Genomic DNA, 18915 nt, shown 5'->3' with positions numbered 1-18915 from the left:
GCAAACAATTTTTTATTAGAGCTTAATAAACGTTAAAACAATTGTCCACTAAAAATGAATGTTACTTTATTCAATTATAAGGACTTAGGTAGCCAAATCTATTTTATTTGATATTATGAATTTTTCTGACAATAAATAAACATGCTACTATATGCAAGAGTTCAGTAGATATTACAAATTTAAGGAAATACATTTAAGATATGCGAATGCTTATTTTTTCAACTTAAAAAATACATAGTTTTCTCATAATGGCACCGTCGGAAATGTCAGAGTTTAACGGTATTGATACATTTACACTATCAATGTGGTATAGAAAGTTAACAAATATGTGAAACTGATATTCTGATGTGGACACAGTCCTACAATTTATTAAAAAAAACCAGGGAACATATATTATGTTTTCAAAATGGCTGCAAAATTCAAAATGTCGCCGTCAAAAATGTCAAAATTTGACGGGTTTTTGTAATAATGTGAAATAAAATGAATCAAAAATAACGAAACATTCTGTTTAACACAAATGCAAAACAGCATGTTATTTTATTGGAAGAGGTGACATAAACTATGAAATGAAAATTGCCACTATAATTCAAAATGGCGTCTCTGACCCGGTATAAATTTACACAGTTATAGTTATTGTTCACATGCAGTCAGAAAAAAATTTCGATTTACTAGCAATGAAAAATATGTATGCAACCCTACAAAGATACAAGCCAAGTATTTCTTTTTTTTTTTTTAAATGGGAGCGAAAATAAAAATGGCGCCTCAAAAGTAACTATTTGGCATACCAACTTTATAGAACACATTTAAAGCAATATAAGCAATCAAAATCGCGATTTTTTAAAATGCTATAAAAGAGGTGAAATAAAAAACGATTATTGAATTAAAAGGTTTGCATACACTTTCACGTCCTATAAATCCTTAATGTTACTGTTTAAGTTGAAAATATATTCCTCATCATTCCGTTTGACCAGTGCAAATGGCAGCTTATTAACTTTCGACACCAATTCCGAAGATTGCCGATGCTGATAAGAATGCGTGTGCTGCTGATCTGGGTCAACAAAAATAGACGAAGAGGTAAGATGTTGCATGTAAATCTTCGTAGTTATTCATAAGTATTGCATTGCTGACGATGGTGTTTATATTTATGTTTATGTTTAAGTCCCAATAAAAGTGATTTATTCTGATATTTTAATAAGAACTAATTTCTGGTCTCACTTGCAAAGAAAATAACCTAATATTGATAGAATCCCCAGTTGGGGGTCCAATTAGGGAATCGCCGATAGTATGCGTGTTTTGTTTACAAAATTATTCAAGTCAAGTTTTTCGGTACACTAATATACTATAATATACAGACATTTGTTTCATGTACAAACGATGTTTTTCAGTGAATGAATAAGAAATAGAAACGACAAATCATAAATTTTCTGGGATATCAAAAGTTGGTATATATCTTGGCATGAATACCTCGGAAGAGTTACGATGCATTTGATGCAAAGGAAGAAATAAACAAATATACGTATTTGCAATATAACAAGGACATATATATATACTAGACTTGAATATGAAAGTGACGATAATTTTGTGTTCACTTTCTTTCAGTGTTCCCAACTTTTGTGCATTATTTGGCCTTTGGACAACATCAATGATCAAAAGATCGATGTGGAATAAAAAAAAACATAGTTCGTAGAGGTAAAAGGTACCGCAAGTTTTATTTTCAAACATTGATTTCTTTGTTGCAAAAAACCCCCAGCTATTTCAATCTTAGATGCATGATATTTTTTATTAGTTATTGGCTTTGAGCTGCCAGTATAAACTGCTAGTGCTCTCATATAAATGTATTCTATTGTACCGTTAGTATGGTTTTTTTTGTGGGGATGTACAAGAAAACTGCCACGTCCACTCTATATTTTGTTAGATGTATTTCTATTGATTTGAATCGATCTGATGAGTTAAGCCCTTTTCAACTGATTTGTATGTTGATTTTACACTTCTGTTCCAGTGTGATGGGGAAAAAAGGGGGGGGGTGTTCAAACTAGTTCAACCCCGCCACATTCTGTATGTGTCTGTGCCCAGTCAGGAGGCTCTAATTCAGTGGTTGTTGTTTGTTGCTGTATATCATATTTTTTTTTTCTTCATGATTATATACATAACTCAGGCAGTTAGTTTTCTCTTTAGATTTGTGTTGCATTTGTAATTTCAAGGTCTTTTATAGCCAACTATGCGGTATAGGTTTAACACATTGTTGAAGGCCATACGGTGACCTATGGTTGTTAATTTCTGCATGTGTTTTTTAGTCTCTTGTGGAGAGTTGTCTCATTGGCAATCATACCACATCTTCTTTCTTTGTCATACTAGATGATCGATTCTTTCAAAAGTTAAGTTACCATGAGAAGGTGGCGTTTTGAAAAAAAAAAACATGTGAATTTAGGTTTTTATGCTTCATACAGTCCCGTAGCTATAATGATAGTCTTGTGATAACAAAATATACGTCAAGCATAGAAAATTATATATTTGAGAAATTTCTAACTGACCACATTACATTACTTAGATTTCAGATACCAGAAGCAGGTCTACAACACCTGAAGTTCTTACTTCTGATGGAGAAAGACCCATTCGTGGTAGGAGTAATAGAAGACGGACAGCGCGGGGGAGAAATAGGGCGAGAGGTGGCAGAGGCAGAGGCAGAAGAGGCCATAACAGACTATAAGAACCTGTAAATAGGGCCGAAGTAGCGGCACAGGTCAGGAAAGAAAGAGATCGTCAGATGCGGGTAAACTATCCAACATTTACTGATGCATTTATAAATCGGTAAACTTTAATTGTTTCATTCCAGTTTCATTATTTTCTTCATTCAATGCAACATTTTACTGAAAGAAGTGCTGTGTGATTTGCCTTTAAATTTGCATAAGTACTTTATTTTTCAGGAACGGATTGATGGCCTATCTGCAGATCAAATGAAATTTGTCATGATGACCACATACAGAGATCAGCTTAGTTTTCTTTTCCGAGTTTTGGAAGCAGTAAACCAACAGTGTGCTGCAAAAGAGGGACGAAAGATACCAGAGGGACAGTCAAACTCATAGATCGAAAACAAACTGACAACGTCATGGCCAAAAATAAAAAGACAAACAGACAAATAATAGTACAGATGACACAACATAGAAAACTAAAGACTAAGCAACACGAACCCCACCAAAAACTGGGGTGATCTGCAAGTGAGACTCCACCAAAGCCAGAACCAACACCAACACCTTCAGGAGACGTTCCAACTTGGTGTCGGTGCAACAATTGCAGGGAAATGCCAAGTGAAGTTGAAAAAAGATGCTGCAACCAAATACCACAAAACTGCCACTCTATACTACATGTAAGTATCATTCTTTGTTTACTCATATTAGAGTTGGCATGACTGTTATCTCATCTTATATAATTCTTTATATTTTGATGTTTAACTAGAGACTTACTTATAATTTTCATTCTATTCAGTTGATTATTTATATGGCAGCGTCCTCATAGTATGTTTTTATAATCCTAGTGATTTTTCTCAAACAATGAGAACAGTAAACAAATGTACATGAGAAGTTAAAAAGATTTGGTTGCTTCAATTCATTTTGCCAAAAAAAAGAAGAAATCACATTTGATACACAAAACAATACTCATGGTTGTTACTTTGAATGATATGGTTCAATGTAAACTTCAAACTATAAATCAGACATTGCAAGGTTTAAACTACTTTTTAAAACCTAAAAAGTAGATACAACATTGACAACCCTCCGCATCAAAGAGCTGTATTGAAAAAAAATCATGGTCTGTTTACAATTTCCACTTATTCCTTTTTTTTTTTTAATTTTAGGATTTTAATAATGTTGTATTGGACCATTTGGTTCTGGAGGTTGCAATGAGATACAGGATTGACATGATTGCGCAGCCTCTAGACCAGGACTACAATAGATGCCACAGACATACTGCATACCGCCAATATGTTCTGTGGATCCATGGATATCTTGGAGCTGGGAACTGACAAGTTATTCCAAGTTGCTGTGTTTGGGCTATAAGGGACAGATTCCCAGACCAATCTGGCCAATATGTTGGATTCATTGGAGGACGTTTTGGTTGAGAAGGAATAAATTTTATTACAATTTTATTTGTTTTTCTCATTAACAGTTAGTTAGTCGGCCAATCGTAGTCTATTGTCTGGTCAAAATCGTAGTCTAAGGTCTTGTCCAGATCTTCCCTGTTAAATCTCGAAATTTTGGCAGCCATCAATTCTTGTGTAGGGGGACATGGAACAAAAGCAATGGTTGCTGACGGATCTAAAACCACTCTCCTGCTCATACCGATATCACCGGACAGCCTTTTCATTAATACATGTATATGCTTCATTAATTCTGGAATGTAGTTATATTGTTTTGGTGTCTTCACTTCAGTATCAGTCCACCTTCCCCCTTTCTTACTGTATTACCTTTGAAGTCTGAAATTGAATAAGAGATATCACAAGTCATAAAAAAACATCAGATATGGTGTATATGTCAAATAGACAACAATCTATCAACTTAAACAACACTCAAACATGAAATTTTACATTTCGTAACATTGTCTTCATTTTTAAATAATTATATCAGAATATATATAAATTAGATGTGATATGATTGTCAATTAGACAACTAATCCAAACCCAAATGTTGTTAATGTAAGAAATTAAATGTTACAGTTCGGCCTTCAACACTGAGCCTAAGCGCACACTGCTAAGTAAGCCATACAGGCCGGTCTTTAGACCCACAAAACGGCCAGGGTCAAATACTTAAAACAAAAAACAATTGCCCAATTCATATACAAAACAATGAAACACAAATTACAACCAGTTAATTACTGAATCCTGACTTGAAACGTATCTGCAGCTATATACTTACCTTTTAGTCCCAGCCTTGTTTGTAACAACTTTTCTTAAGCAGTGGGCATTGTGGTCAACAGCTGCTAGCTGATTCCTGGCATTATATGTTGATAGACCATAAGAATGGCGTTAAGGGGCATATTTCAGAATCACATCACTATTAGATCATTGTAGGAAGTGCACCAATCTTAAACTTAATATTTAAAATCATTGTCAACAGCAATCTCTGATGAAGACTTTGAAATACTTTTAAATTCAATTGCACATATGTGGCTTCAAAATCAAATAAATTTTTATTACAACTATAGGTCACCGTACGGCCTTCAACAATGAGCAAGGCCCATACTGCACAGTCAGCTATAAAAGGCCCCGAAATGACAATGTAAAACAATTCAAACGAGAAAACTAACGGCATAATTTATGTACAAAAAATGAACGAAAAAATTCACTTCATTTGAGCTTTGGGGGATAGTTGTCTTATTGGCAATCATACCACATCTCCTTACTTTTTATATACACGGCAAAACATGTAATAAATGACCAAGAAAGGCAAAGTAGCCTAGTTTCCAATCACAAATCATTATTCGTCTATTATTAAATTACCTGCAATTTAGATATTATGGTATTTTTCTAAGAAAACGTTTGTCCATCACTATCTTTATCAACGCATCATGAGGAGGAGTTGCACCTGTCAACCACCCCTTTTCACGTTTAGACGACAACGGTCCATGTTTGCATTCATTTCCGGCTGTGTCACTATATGCTATCATCCATTGATGCTTATTCACAGTATGGTGCATGATCCCAAACCATTATCCTCTGAGGAAAAATATTACATTTATTATTATATTATACAACTATTGACTTTTGATGAGGTTGATACAATGATCAACCCCAGAGATACGATATTCACAGAGGCACCAAGGCTAATCTTCATATTTTTTTAGGTTGATAAACTGAAATTAAAAATCAATAATTGGCATTTGCACTGGATTTCACTCATTTGACAGATGATCAAAACTTGATTTTATACATGTGCCAAATACTATGTTTTAGCCTGAACAAAAAGTACAGGGCCATAAGGTCTTTAGAAAGTTATTATATTTTTTGTACTGACATAAGATTAACTATCTGGGAACAATTATCAGAAAATTGCAGACTTGGCCAAGTTTATCAGGTTACCAATTCTATGCAATTCAACATTCTTGAAGATACAAAGAACTTACCTGGTGCCATCAATTGATAGCTTTTGGGTACAATCCCAGGTTGTTACTAATAAGTTTGTTTAAAGGTTCGATGAGTTTACACGGATCACATAATGAATTCCGCGCTTTAAGTACAATATTACCATAAAATTTAGGATGTGAAATACCATTTTTAATAAGTTTTCTACAGGTACAGCCAAATTTACTAATCAAATCTTTGTATCTATGAAAGAATTTAGTAAAAGTTTTAAGTAATTTATGGTAACGAAATCCCTGACTTAATAATTTACCAGTGATGCATTGATTACGTTCGTTAAAATCTATGACATCACTACACACACGGGCATACCGAACGAGTTGGGATATATAAACACCGTATGATGGAGCCAAAGGCACATAGCCGTCCAAAAAAAAAATTAACAATAGGGAATGAAAAATCGTCTCTTTAGTCGTAAATTTTAGTATGGAGTTTCCCTTTAGAAATTGAAATGTCTAAATCTGGAAAAGGACAACTGCTGCTGTTTATGTTATATTTAGTTAAAGTAAGTTCTTTGGGTAAACTTCGGTAGTATATTTAGAGAACTCTGGATTATTTAACGAAAAAATATCATCCAGATAACGGTAGGTATTGTTGAATGTATCAACCAAATGTAACAATGATGTGTCTCTACTGAGTTTGGTCATAAACTGAGATTCATAGCAATACAGGAATAAATCCGCTATTAAAGGGGCGCAGTTAGTGCCCATAGGAATACCTACTACCTGACGATACACTTTATCGCCGAAACGTACATATATGTTATCTAGGAGAAAATTTAAAGCTTCAATCATATCCTCACATTTCCAGTAAGTGTATCTAGCATACTTTCCTTTTTCGTCACAGAAAAAGGCTTTAAACGAGTTACAGCAAATAAACACCACATGTGGGCAAGATGTTTACTTTGACAAACCTGAAAAAGTCAATTTTGTTTTTTATTAAAAGAATGTCGATCAAAGAATAAATCTTTACAAGTTTGTGTTACATTTACATGTATAAAATGAGTGCAGCTGCTTTTTCTTATAAAAATATAAAAATGTGGTATAATTACCAATAGACAACTCTTTACATTTGATCCAGCTTTAGTCTCTATATGAATTTGTATTTACAAGCACATGGATGGAACTTGCCTCTACCAACTTTTAAAATATCAAAGCAACATCCTTTAGTTGGCAAGCTAGTTTTCATTGACAATATTATCACATCTCGTTAATATTATAATAAACTAACCCATTTTAAGTATAAAGCTGAAGAAATCAATTCCATCTTAATTATTAAAGGCAATCTGCAACCTTTTACTTCACATATAGGTGGTATATGCGTTTTAGCTAAGCTAAAGATTGAGCTCATATAAACAATAAGTGGTCTGTCATCTAAAAAAGGTATCTACTTCAGTCTCGCTCCTGATCTTTCTTATATTTGGACTTAGGTCTTCTTCCTGTTGATCAGAAGGGTCTGCTGATTCGTCTTCAGATCCTTCAGTTTCTGACTCTGATTCAACACCATGGTCTTGTCTATAAAAAAAATGTACCTGATATAATTATAATTCATACTAAAAATTTCAAATCTTGTTAGACTTCCTTAACCAAAAAAGTTAATCTCATTTGGGACAGACTAACATAACTAATGGACACAAGGATGAGTAAACTCAAAAACCCCCATTCTCAAGTATTGTATGCAGGACATCATTCTTCATCTATAAGAAAATATTTCTTAAATCCCCATTCAGTGAACCATAAAATTTGAGTCAAAACTCTATTTTAGCTTTTAATTAAAAAATGCATATCATAGGTAACATGTGAACTAAATTTAAAGTATATTAGACTTCAAGTTAATCCAAAACTTACTTGACCTAAAACTTAACAGGACGGACGAATGAACAGAAAGATACACAGACTGAACATAATGCCCCCCCTCCCTCCTTATATAGTAAGTGGGGCATTAAAAAAATAAATTGTTCTGTAAATACCAACAGTACATGTACAATGATGTACATGTCATTAGGAAATTATAATGAAAGTCAGAATTACCTATAAGTAGCATCAGATCTTGGTTCATAGTCTTCATGAGAATAATTATCATCAACATCATAGTTACCCTCAGAAACAGTAACGGTTAGACTGAAGAAAAGAAAAAATAAGTTGTTGCTGTTAATTCTTATTAAAATGTAATTGCTTTGAATTTTATATTTTAATTTGAAATTGATATAAATATTTAGGACAAGAAAATAGTTACTAGTATAACAACAGTCACTGTGATTCAATACCAATTTAGAGTTTAAATCAAGTAAAAAATTAGCACTTTTTTCTATCACTATGATCCCCCCCATCCTTTCCTTTGATAAGCATAAGTATTTCCTTTAATAAATAATGAGCGCATTTTGAACTTCTGTAGTCAACCTCAAATTAAAATGAGAAGTGCTTGTTTCATTATCAATTAAGATTACAACTTCAATTTAATACATGTATAGTTTATGCTTACTCCAATGGATTTACAAAGCTGCTTTGTGCACTCTTCCACAGAGAGTCTGTTTTTCTACCAATTTCCTCTATTCAAGACATCTGGCTCTGTTCCCTGAAATACAGTTCAAATACGTTCAATGCACATTTGATTATTCTGAAAAAAGGCTGTATTCTAAATGACGTTCAAATATGATATACTGATGTCACTGTTACATAGAAACTTGTATATATACATATATAACTATGTACAGAACATTTTAATCTGAATTAATGGTGTTTAATAGAACATCATTGATGTACAAATGACAAGTTACTGTCTTACCTCTTGCAATCAAAATACTTGATATAATGTATGTTAGTGCTTACACATATCTCGTTTCATGTTCTCTTTTTGGTGATGATATTTCGGACACATCAGATAAATGTACAGAACTCTTTTGCAATTTAGATTGCACTGGTCCAGGGGTAGATGTTGTTACAAGTGTACTGGCAGAATATGTCTCTTTTAACATTGCACTACATGTAGGTGCAGGGATGGTTGACTTTTCACCGGCAGTGTTGACATCATTAATATTTGGTGCAGGGCTGGTTGGTTTTTCACTGACAGTGTTGACATCATTAATATTAGGGTTTTCTTGGTCAGTCTGAGTATGGTTTTCAAACCTGTATAAAATAGGTCAAACACTTGATAAGTAAATAACCATATTGTCAACCATTCTTTTTTAAGAAGAGTAGCAATAGCTATAAACTTAACACATCTTGGTATTATTTTCTAAAAGGTCAGTTGCCTGCTGTATAATTTATTATATAGTTGCTACATAATTTCGTTTCTGGATATTTATTTATTTGAAGAAATTTTATAATTTATAAGTTGAAGAATATTCAAAAACAGAAAGACAGATCTAATAATTGTCTGAAAAGTATATATAAACGATGTTATATTACAAATTATCCCTCCGTGAGCCCCTTAAATTTCGCGTTGCGTTTCTGTGAACAACTGGCCAAAACACGAGAAAGTAAAGGGTCTCTATAGGATTAAATGGTTAGCTCCTGTCCCTTAATTTATTTTATATTGAGTATTGATCACAAAATTACGATTAAGATACTAATAACAATGAAATGTAAGTATAAACACGACCACGAGCAAACTTACCTATCCAGCAAAATCTTCGCCACTTCAGCGTGTGTTTGCAAACGAAGAGTACACTTTAGCTCACTCCAGCGATCATACTGGGCACCAAGATATATTCTATTCTTGTTACATTTTGCATTTACTGCTGCTGTACGTCGTCGTTTTCTAGCTAAATCAGTCAATATTGGCTTTCTCCCTCGCTTCAAAACATTGGTGTCAGACATTTCCACGTGCGCCGGAGATATTACGCATGCGCAACGGAATTAAAGAAAGAGGTCATCTAAGAGGTCATTCAATACTGACATTACAATCAAAATTATATATGTCGGGAAGACAAATTACTCAAGGCGAACATTTTTGGTATAAAACTTCAAAAAGAAGATATTTTGAATCGTTTAACGAGTAAAATTGCGTTTTTAAACACACATTTAATCAGATTCTCGTTTAAAATTCATGGACAAAAAAAGTCGTGATTTTAAAGGCTTATATTGCTTTAAGTTTTTGATAATTAAACTAAGATCCAAATGCAGGATAATCAAAATTTAGCATAGTCTTAATCAGTCTCTCTATCACAGTCCGGTTAGCAGTTACATAATTCTGTGCATTTCAATGCTGTTTCAAGCATTTAAATGCCTCTCGACATCCTTTCTTACAGCCACAGTTGATGAGCTCTTAACATGACATTGCAGCTTTTGCAAGCCCCGACCAGAATGGTACCCATGTACCATCAAATTTTTGCCAATCAAATAAATCTGGTGATGGCATAACATGATTTGCAACTAAACAATTAACCCAAATAACACTACCTTGTTAAGCTACACGTTCCGTATGTTAGGGTAGTGCATCTGGTGCCGGAGGAATATTGTCAATTGTTCTTATTTTTTGTGTGATTAAATGTTTTCTTAATTCATTCACTGTATTAAATGAACTAGACCGAGCATACAGAAGAACAACATACAAATCTATAATTTTAACTACTTTTAATATTTTTACTTCATTTGGATTTTCAATAAACTGTACAAATGTTCCTGACAATTCCTCATATACGGACCATGTGTCCCAGGCTGTTTTCTTACCCTTCTAAGAAAGAGGCGACACTGTGTCACAACCGGTTTCGGCATGGAACAGTGATAAAACGTTCGATTTAAATGGTCTTAGAACAAGGCATAATCCATTGAAATAATTCGGAAGTTCTTTCCAGTGCCAAAACCTATCAATAACTGTTCAACCTGCAGTCTATCAAAACAAGACACATACTAAAGATTTTCCATTTGGAATTTTAGAATTGATTGATTGATTTTCTGTTGTGAGCAGTTATACTGACTAACTTCATTATGACTGGAGGCAATTCTTCACAAAGTAATAAAACTTGACAAAATCCAAAAGTAAGGAAATCTACAAACACTGATACTGTTCAAACACTACTGTCAGCAAGAAAAGATTTAGGTAAAACAAAAGCCAGCACACAAGCTTAATTACCAAAGAGAACTTATTCAGAGTAGTATAGTGAGTCAGATAATAGTATGGACACAAATAGATTAAAAAGTCTTTGAAGGGACCTTGATGAAATAAAAACGAACCTTCAGGGGATAACTAAAAGAGTTGATCTTGATATACTAACAAAATAACTCATGATTTAGAAGTAATTGTAATCTCTATTGTGACCAAACTCTTTCAAAAATTTGAATCGATCATAGATAAGACACTACATACTTAAGTATCAATAGTACAGCAATAAAATGCAAGAGATGCAAAACAAGTTTTGAAGCCCTATCAATACAGAATGAAGAACTCAGAAAGCAATTTGACCGAACCAGAGAAGTACACCTTAAACAGAGGGATGTTGTTGATATTCACCGCTAGCCATCAGACAAACCTAGAACAAAACCACTGATTGTAAGACTTTTCAATAGTGATGTTAAAAGAAAAGTGATGGTAAATAGAAAAAAAAAACTTGAATTACAGTGTACGCATAAGTGATGACGTTACCTGGAGAAACATGCAGCTAATTAGTAGACTGAAAGACATGAACTGTTTCGAAACTGTAGGTTTTACAACTCTGGAGTATATGGCAGAACAGAAGATAGTTTGCAACTCAAGCTTAACATATGTGATAATATTAGGACAAGGTTACAACATAGAAAATAGACAAAATGTATTGAAATTCTTGTGTTTTATAACTGAAATCACTAGAAACTGTTTTACAAGTCCTCATTTGACATCTTAATTAGTTTTTATAAAGTTATACAAAAATATATGTCGACTTAGAAACAATTTCACTACTTATATTGAAATTGACTCAATGCGTAAGTTTGCTATCTCCCTTGAATCACTAATTTCTAATATATTTATAATTGAACATGCATGAAATTTATAACGTGTTGTTTTCATTTTTTGTATATATATATATTACTACTCACACTACACAAATATAAGAGACACGTATAGTCAATGATAATGTATAGATTTTATTCAGTATAAACTGAAAACGTGGGATCCATTGTTCATAATTATGAAAAAAAGTTATCACAATTGTCATATTCAATCAATTGAATATTTTTGAAACTTTTTAACATTCATCGTTCTCTTTTTTCCCATTTATGTTCATAACATCTTTTGAAAATTATCCTGTTTGACATCTCCATTCTAATTACGTCTCTGGGATTACATCATGATTTGCAAATTATTTTTGTTTCTTTCATTTAACTTCTAGGTGTAATTTGGATTCAAACATTTTATGAACAATGCGCTCATTGAAAATTTTGTCTGTTAACTGTCAAGGCCTTCGGAATATATCAAATAGAAAAGATGTATATGATATGCTGAAGTAAAAAGACTGTAATATGTATTGTATTCAGGATACTCATTTTACAAATGATATAGAACATATGGTGAGATCTATGTTGGGTTATAACTGTTACTTTTCATCTGTAAGCTCAAACTCTATAGGTGTGGCTATTTTGTTTAATAATAATTTAGAATGCAAATTAAAAGAAAAAAAAGATATAAATGGAAACTATTTAATTTTAGATATTCTTATAGAAAATAGAAAGATAACTCTTGTATTTCTATATGGACCATGTACAGACAATCCAGATTTTTTTTACAATATTATGTCTGTTATCGATGATTTTGAAAATAAATACTATGTTATTTGTGGTGATTTTAATATCGTCCAAAACCCATGTATAAATTATTGCAACTACGTGAATGTAAATAACTTTTTCCAGATGTTCAGTGATACACTAGGAGGAAGAGAAATCCTTTTCAATAGGCTAGATTAAACTTTGTTCTTCTCACTCAAAACTTTCTGAAACAGTCTCAAAAATTGTAATGTACTTTCAAGCCATCGATCGATAATGGGGAAATTATAACAGTCCAGAAAAATATATTAAAAGAAGTAAGATATTTTTATGACAATCATTATAAAAGAAAAAGAGTTACCAAAAGTACTTTAAGCGATCTGAAAAAAGACTTGAAAAAATTTAAGTGTTCCTTTACTTTCATCTCAGGAAAAAGAAAGCTTGGAAAGTATAATTACTGTTAAAGAAGTTGGAGAAGCATTAGAAAATGAAAAACAACAAAACTCATGGAACTGATGTTTTTTCTGCAGAGTTCTATAAAAAATGTAGGAGGGATCTTCACATTTTTATTGTAATTCTGTAAATTATGGTGCAAAAACAGGAGAACTATTTGTTACACAAAACAAGTGATTATTACTTGCCTACCGAAAGGGAATAAACCCTGCCACTTTTTAAAAAAACTGGCGCCCAATATCTTTACTGAGTACTGTGTATAAAATAGGATCAGCAGTTATTGCAAACAGATTTAAGAGTGTCCTTGATAAATTAATCAATGTTGATCAGACTGGTTTTATTAGTGGTAGGTATACTGTGAAAAATATAAGACTCATTTATGATATATTGCAATATACAGAAGAACGTGAAATACCAGGGCTTTTACTATTGATAGATTTCGAAAAAGCTTTCAATTCCATATCATGGGATTTTTTTATAAATGTTTTGAAATATGGAAGGGGTTGTAGACAAGCAGACTCGCTGTCTCCATACCTTTTCATTTTATGTGTTGAGATTCATGCATTGAAAATAAAGGGAAATAGTGACATAAGTAGTATCAAGGTCACACGGGTTGAACATGAATTGTCATAATTTGCTGATTGCACCTCTTTGATTTTTGATTGGATTGAAAAATCCCTACAGGAAACATTTTTAGACTGGGTTGCAAAATTATCTGGAATGAATATTAACTTATCGAAAACACAAGTTATTTGGTTTGGGAGCAAAAAATATAGTACAGATACAATATTTCCTGACAGAAAACTGTCTTGGGTTGAAACTACTTTCAAATAACTAGGTATTAATTTTGATGAAGATCTTGAAAATATTGTTAAGATAAATTATTCTGAAAGAATTGTACTGATTAAAAATACTTATAATCTATGGTCTAAAAGGAATTTGACTGTAAAAAGTAGAATAACTGTGATTAAATGTCTAGTCTTCTCTATTGTAAACCATCTCATTATCTCTCGACAAAACCCTTCAGATGATATTGTAAAGAAAATAAATGAACTTATTTATAAGTACATATCGAACTTACCTATACATAGAGTAAAGAATGATATTCAAATCAAAGATTATTCTGAGGGAGGTTTGAAAATGCTTGATTTCAATATGTTTATCACAGCACTTGAATCAACATGGATTAGAAGGATTTTGCATAGAGACAGTAAATGGCCAAATATTTTCATGTCAAATATAGATTAGAAAAAATTGTTCATTTGTGGTGTTGATTATGTTGGACAGCTTTTAATGACAGTCAACAACTATTTTTGAAATAAATTTCCAGCTTTTTAAAATTCAGTAGGTAAACTATACAAATCGCTTCCACGGGTAAATTGCATAATACGCTTATAGTATTATATTAAAATATCCACCAGTGCACATTGCTTTATAGTTTTTTTGTTTAATGCTCAATTTGTGGTTTAATCCGCTGGTAATTTATACAGTTCCTAAAACGATAATGTATGACCACATGACGAAAGGTCTTTCTTAATATATAAATGCTGGTGTACAATATCGTTAAATATGTTTTGATGAAAAATCATTCGTTTAGCAGTTTCAGATGTTTTAACTCATATATTGCATTAACGAGTATTTTATTATTAAGAATTTAATAATAACTAGATGTCTTTTATACAGTGTTTTGTTATTGATCTTTTATTTGTCATATAAATTTTCTCTTTTTGGTAGCTTCAGGTTTATTAATAAACGTATATGTTAAACAGAAGTATGCCCAATTCACTTGTAAGTGTTGTGCAATGTCTGAATAGAGTAATATCATGCATTGATTTAATATGTTTAATGTATTCGTCAAAACAATCTCAGACATTTAGCTAATAAATTTGAAATATCAAGGTAAAAAAAAATATTGCCTAAAAAACAAATGCTACAAACTACTGCTTGGTTTCTGATTAGCGGTATTTCAACATTGCTTCTATTTGAAACAAACATTCCATAAAGGTATAGCAATATACAAACAACAACATTGAATCAAACTTTCAATTCTATCTTTTTTTTGTTATTTTCTATATTCAAGACCCACAGAAAAAATATTTATGTCAATGTTATGTACCGCTAATGACTTTTGATGGTAGACATTTTGTAAGATATGCACGTTCCTGATTTATAAAAGATAAGAACACGAGGATAGTTATAGTGGTTTACCGATATAAGAATTTCAAAGCTTTATGACCACTGACCCGCTATAACAGTTAAGGACAAAGATGTGAAATAAATGGTATAAAGAAAAAAAACCATGAATTCTAAACAATAGATTTATAAATAAGCCGGATCAAAAGAACTATTTGGAGTTGTAGTGGGAATCAAACAAGAAATTTATACGTTTCATACAAATATGATTTTAAAACATTTCATGTTGCCGATCTTAGTAAAAATTCTGATAATAAATTTTCTAAGTGAAAAATTTCACTTGATAAATTTTGAGTGAAATGTTGACTCAAAATACTTGTTTGATTTTTTCAATAATTACAAAAACCCTATAGTTTCTTTTCCTGGAAATTACGGAATAATTATTGTAATGCCTTTGATGTTATTTGTTTATTATCCTGAAACAGACATTTTGCCAAGTTGAACAATAGCCATACTATTGAAAATGTTATTAAAATTTATACTGTATTTGATGATGTCTCTAGGGCATACCAAATGGACATTCAAACTCATAAGTCGAAAATTAACTGACAACGCCATGGAAAAATACGAATAAGACCAAAAGACAAACAATAGTATATAAAACATAACAAAGCAAACTAAAGACTGAGCAACAAAAAAAACCACCAAAAACCTGGGATGATATCCGGTGCTCCGAAAAGGTAAGCAGGTCCGGCTCCACATGTGGCATTCGTCGTATTGCTCAAGTACTAACCTAGTCGTTATCTGTGTAACAGTTATTCCATAACAGTCAACCAAATCGTGATAACGTCCTTAAATTGTTTTCTAGTGTATCAGTGCATTATAATTATCACAGATTTATCTGCAATAAAAGTAGGCAGGAGTGCCAGGATTTCAGGATTTTTTTTTATGCAAATTGAGATCCTATAACTAGGAAAAGACAATCTGGAAAATATCGAAATTAACGGAAACTTACTTTCTCCAATCACCACAACATTGTAAGTTTCAACTAAATCGTTCATGCATACTAAAGTAAATGTGCAACATGTGAAACATTACCCTAAAAGAGTAGGTGCACTTTGGGCCCTTTTTGCCCTACAAAATGAAGTTTTACAGAATAATGTGATTTATGCTTTAAAATAATCTTTAAGTATGAGCTAAGTTTGAAATGTAATATCTTTAAAATATCATTATTATTTACAGATAGTTAGTAGTCTGAAGATAGCAAAATTCCAATTATTTTACCCCTAAAATATAAAATATTACGTGAAAGGTTTTGTTTATATAGACAAACATTGTGGTTAATTATATAGTTGCTACTTGAATGCGCTCTATATTTGTGTGTCCAAAACTGTACTAAAAATACCAAAATCATTATATTTTTCACCAAAAAACGTAGAAGGATTTTTTTTCCTGACTTCTATACTACATGTATTGTGACATTATGAATAAAACACTCTTGGTTTATATTTTCACCAAACCTAAACATTAAAACTGACTTACATTGAAAAATTACGATGTATGTTCAAATTTCAGTAAACAAAAAGGCCAAATAAGACCACTATTGAACCCTGCCCCTTGACAGTTAAAGTCCAATTAATTCCTAAATACATATCTAAAATCATGTGTCATGATAAAGCATGTACTGGAATGAAAACTTAAATGTTTTCCAATATTGAAAATTTAAAAAAAATAAGATTCATTTACATATACCTTGGATCTAGTTGATGTAGAATATAGATTAGGTTTAATTGTAGGCTTCAGAATATTAATACCGTTTTGCACATAAATAGTTTATGTTCGGTAGAACAGGTGAATTTAGAACATTGAGATACGTAATAACACGAGACAGACAAGTAAAGTACTGAGAAAACAGTGTCATAAGCCATTAGATAAACGCACCATTAAGGATACGTTGTACATCAAATATTTTTGTTTTTGTGGATGATTAAGTTTAACACATGTCTTTAAATCAAGTGTCATTGTCACAAAATCAAACTCGTCTTAAAGCAGAGGCGGAAATTTCTTAAGGTGTGTATATTATGATTTATGATTTTTTTTGTACTCTGTTGTTTTCACGAAATCATGTATTGTACGCGGTTGAGAAAGAAATATAAACATAAAACTAAGATTTGATAAAATGTATACATTAAATAGTTTCATTCTACGCTTTAAATACTTCCGTTTTGTTACTAAATGATACCAAGATTTCTTCTTTGATAAAATTTTATCGATCTTAGCTTTAGGTAAGAAAAATCCTCTAAAATCGCAGCTTATACAATCTGACAATGAATAGTATCACAACAATAAAACAAGGTATAAAATGCAATTATATATATAATCAAGTCAAGGATATCTGTACATCCTTGACTTTCATATTTGGGGGTTTTAACGGTAATGTGTTGTAAAATCCAAAACGCGCTCCAATCGAACAAAATATATAGAGTGCAATTTTCATTTTATATTAATTCGATCAATCAAATTCCCGCTTTTTAAGATTCAGTTGGTCAATTATATTAATCGCTTCCCCTTGTAAATTGTATAAGACTCTGCCTCCCCCGTTTTCTTTCCTCTTCACTTGATAAGTTTTGAGTGAAATGTTGACTCAAAATACTTATTTGATTTCTTCAATAATTTGAAAATCCTATAGTTTTTTTTTCCTGGAGATTACAGAATTATTATTGTAATGGCTTAGATTTTATTTGTTTATCATCCTGAAATAGATCAGTTTTACCATTATCCAAATTGATATCTTCAACAAAACAGCCATATATATACATGTACTATTGAAAATTAAATTAAAATTTATACTGTATTTGATGATTGTCTCTAGGTGAGAGGCGACAGATACCACAGGAACATTTAAACACACGAGTCAAAAATAAACTGACAACGCCATGGCAAAATACAAAACAGATTAACAGACAAACAACAGTATACAAAACACAATATAGAAAACTCAAGACTGAGCAACAAAAAAACACCAAAAACCTGAGATGATATCAACAATAGAAACAGAACATAACAGTCGTTATTTATGCAACAGTTATTCCATAACGGTCAACCAAATCGTGATAGCGTTCTTAAAATTTTCTCTAGTGTAGCAGTGCATTATAATTATCACAGATTAATCTGCAATAAATGTAACAATCTGGAAAATATCGAAATTAAAGGAAATTTACTTTCTCCAATCACCACAACATTGTAAGGTTTCAACTAAATCGTTCAAGCATACTAAAGTAAATGTGCAACATGTGAAACATTACCTTAAAAGAATAGATGCACCATGCCCTTTTTGCCATAAAAAATGAAGTTTTACAGAACAATGTACGCTTCAAATAATACATAATTGCAGGTGGACCATTTTTGACCAATTTATGATACTTTATTACATGTAGCTTTTTTTTAAGAATTTAGTTTTTTCAAGACTTAAGGTTGTACTTAGGTGAGGTTTTGGAATTTGTGTTAAATGTTCGGACTCCT

General features: G+C 31.9%; 1 protein-coding gene and 3 pseudogenes across 1 annotated transcript in view; 2 read left to right on the top strand and 2 right to left on the bottom strand.

Annotated features, from left to right (window-relative positions):
• Positions 1–1079: 1079 nt before the first annotated feature.
• On the top strand, positions 1080–4114 carry LOC127698168 (P2X purinoceptor 7-like; annotated as a pseudogene).
• Positions 4115–4161: 47 nt separating this feature from the next.
• On the bottom strand, positions 4162–6124 carry LOC127731941 (uncharacterized; annotated as a pseudogene).
• A 2483-nt stretch (positions 6125–8607) lies between these two features.
• Positions 8608–9948, bottom strand: LOC127723942 (uncharacterized; annotated as a pseudogene).
• A 7480-nt stretch (positions 9949–17428) lies between these two features.
• Positions 17429–18915, top strand: part of LOC127698167 (ATP-dependent DNA helicase Q1-like) — an 82974-nt gene continuing 81487 nt past the window's right edge. Inside the window, exon 1 of the mRNA XM_052224168.1 lies at positions 17429–17463. The gene's annotated coding sequence lies outside the window, so the exon portion shown is untranslated. The remainder of the gene's footprint in view (positions 17464–18915) is intronic.

This window comes from Mytilus californianus, unplaced genomic scaffold (assembly GCF_021869535.1).
Source record: "Mytilus californianus isolate M0D057914Y unplaced genomic scaffold, xbMytCali1.0.p SCAF_1, whole genome shotgun sequence".
Classification (NCBI taxonomy): Eukaryota; Metazoa; Mollusca; class Bivalvia; order Mytilida; family Mytilidae; genus Mytilus; species Mytilus californianus.
This window is presented reverse-complemented; position numbering and strand designations above follow the sequence as displayed.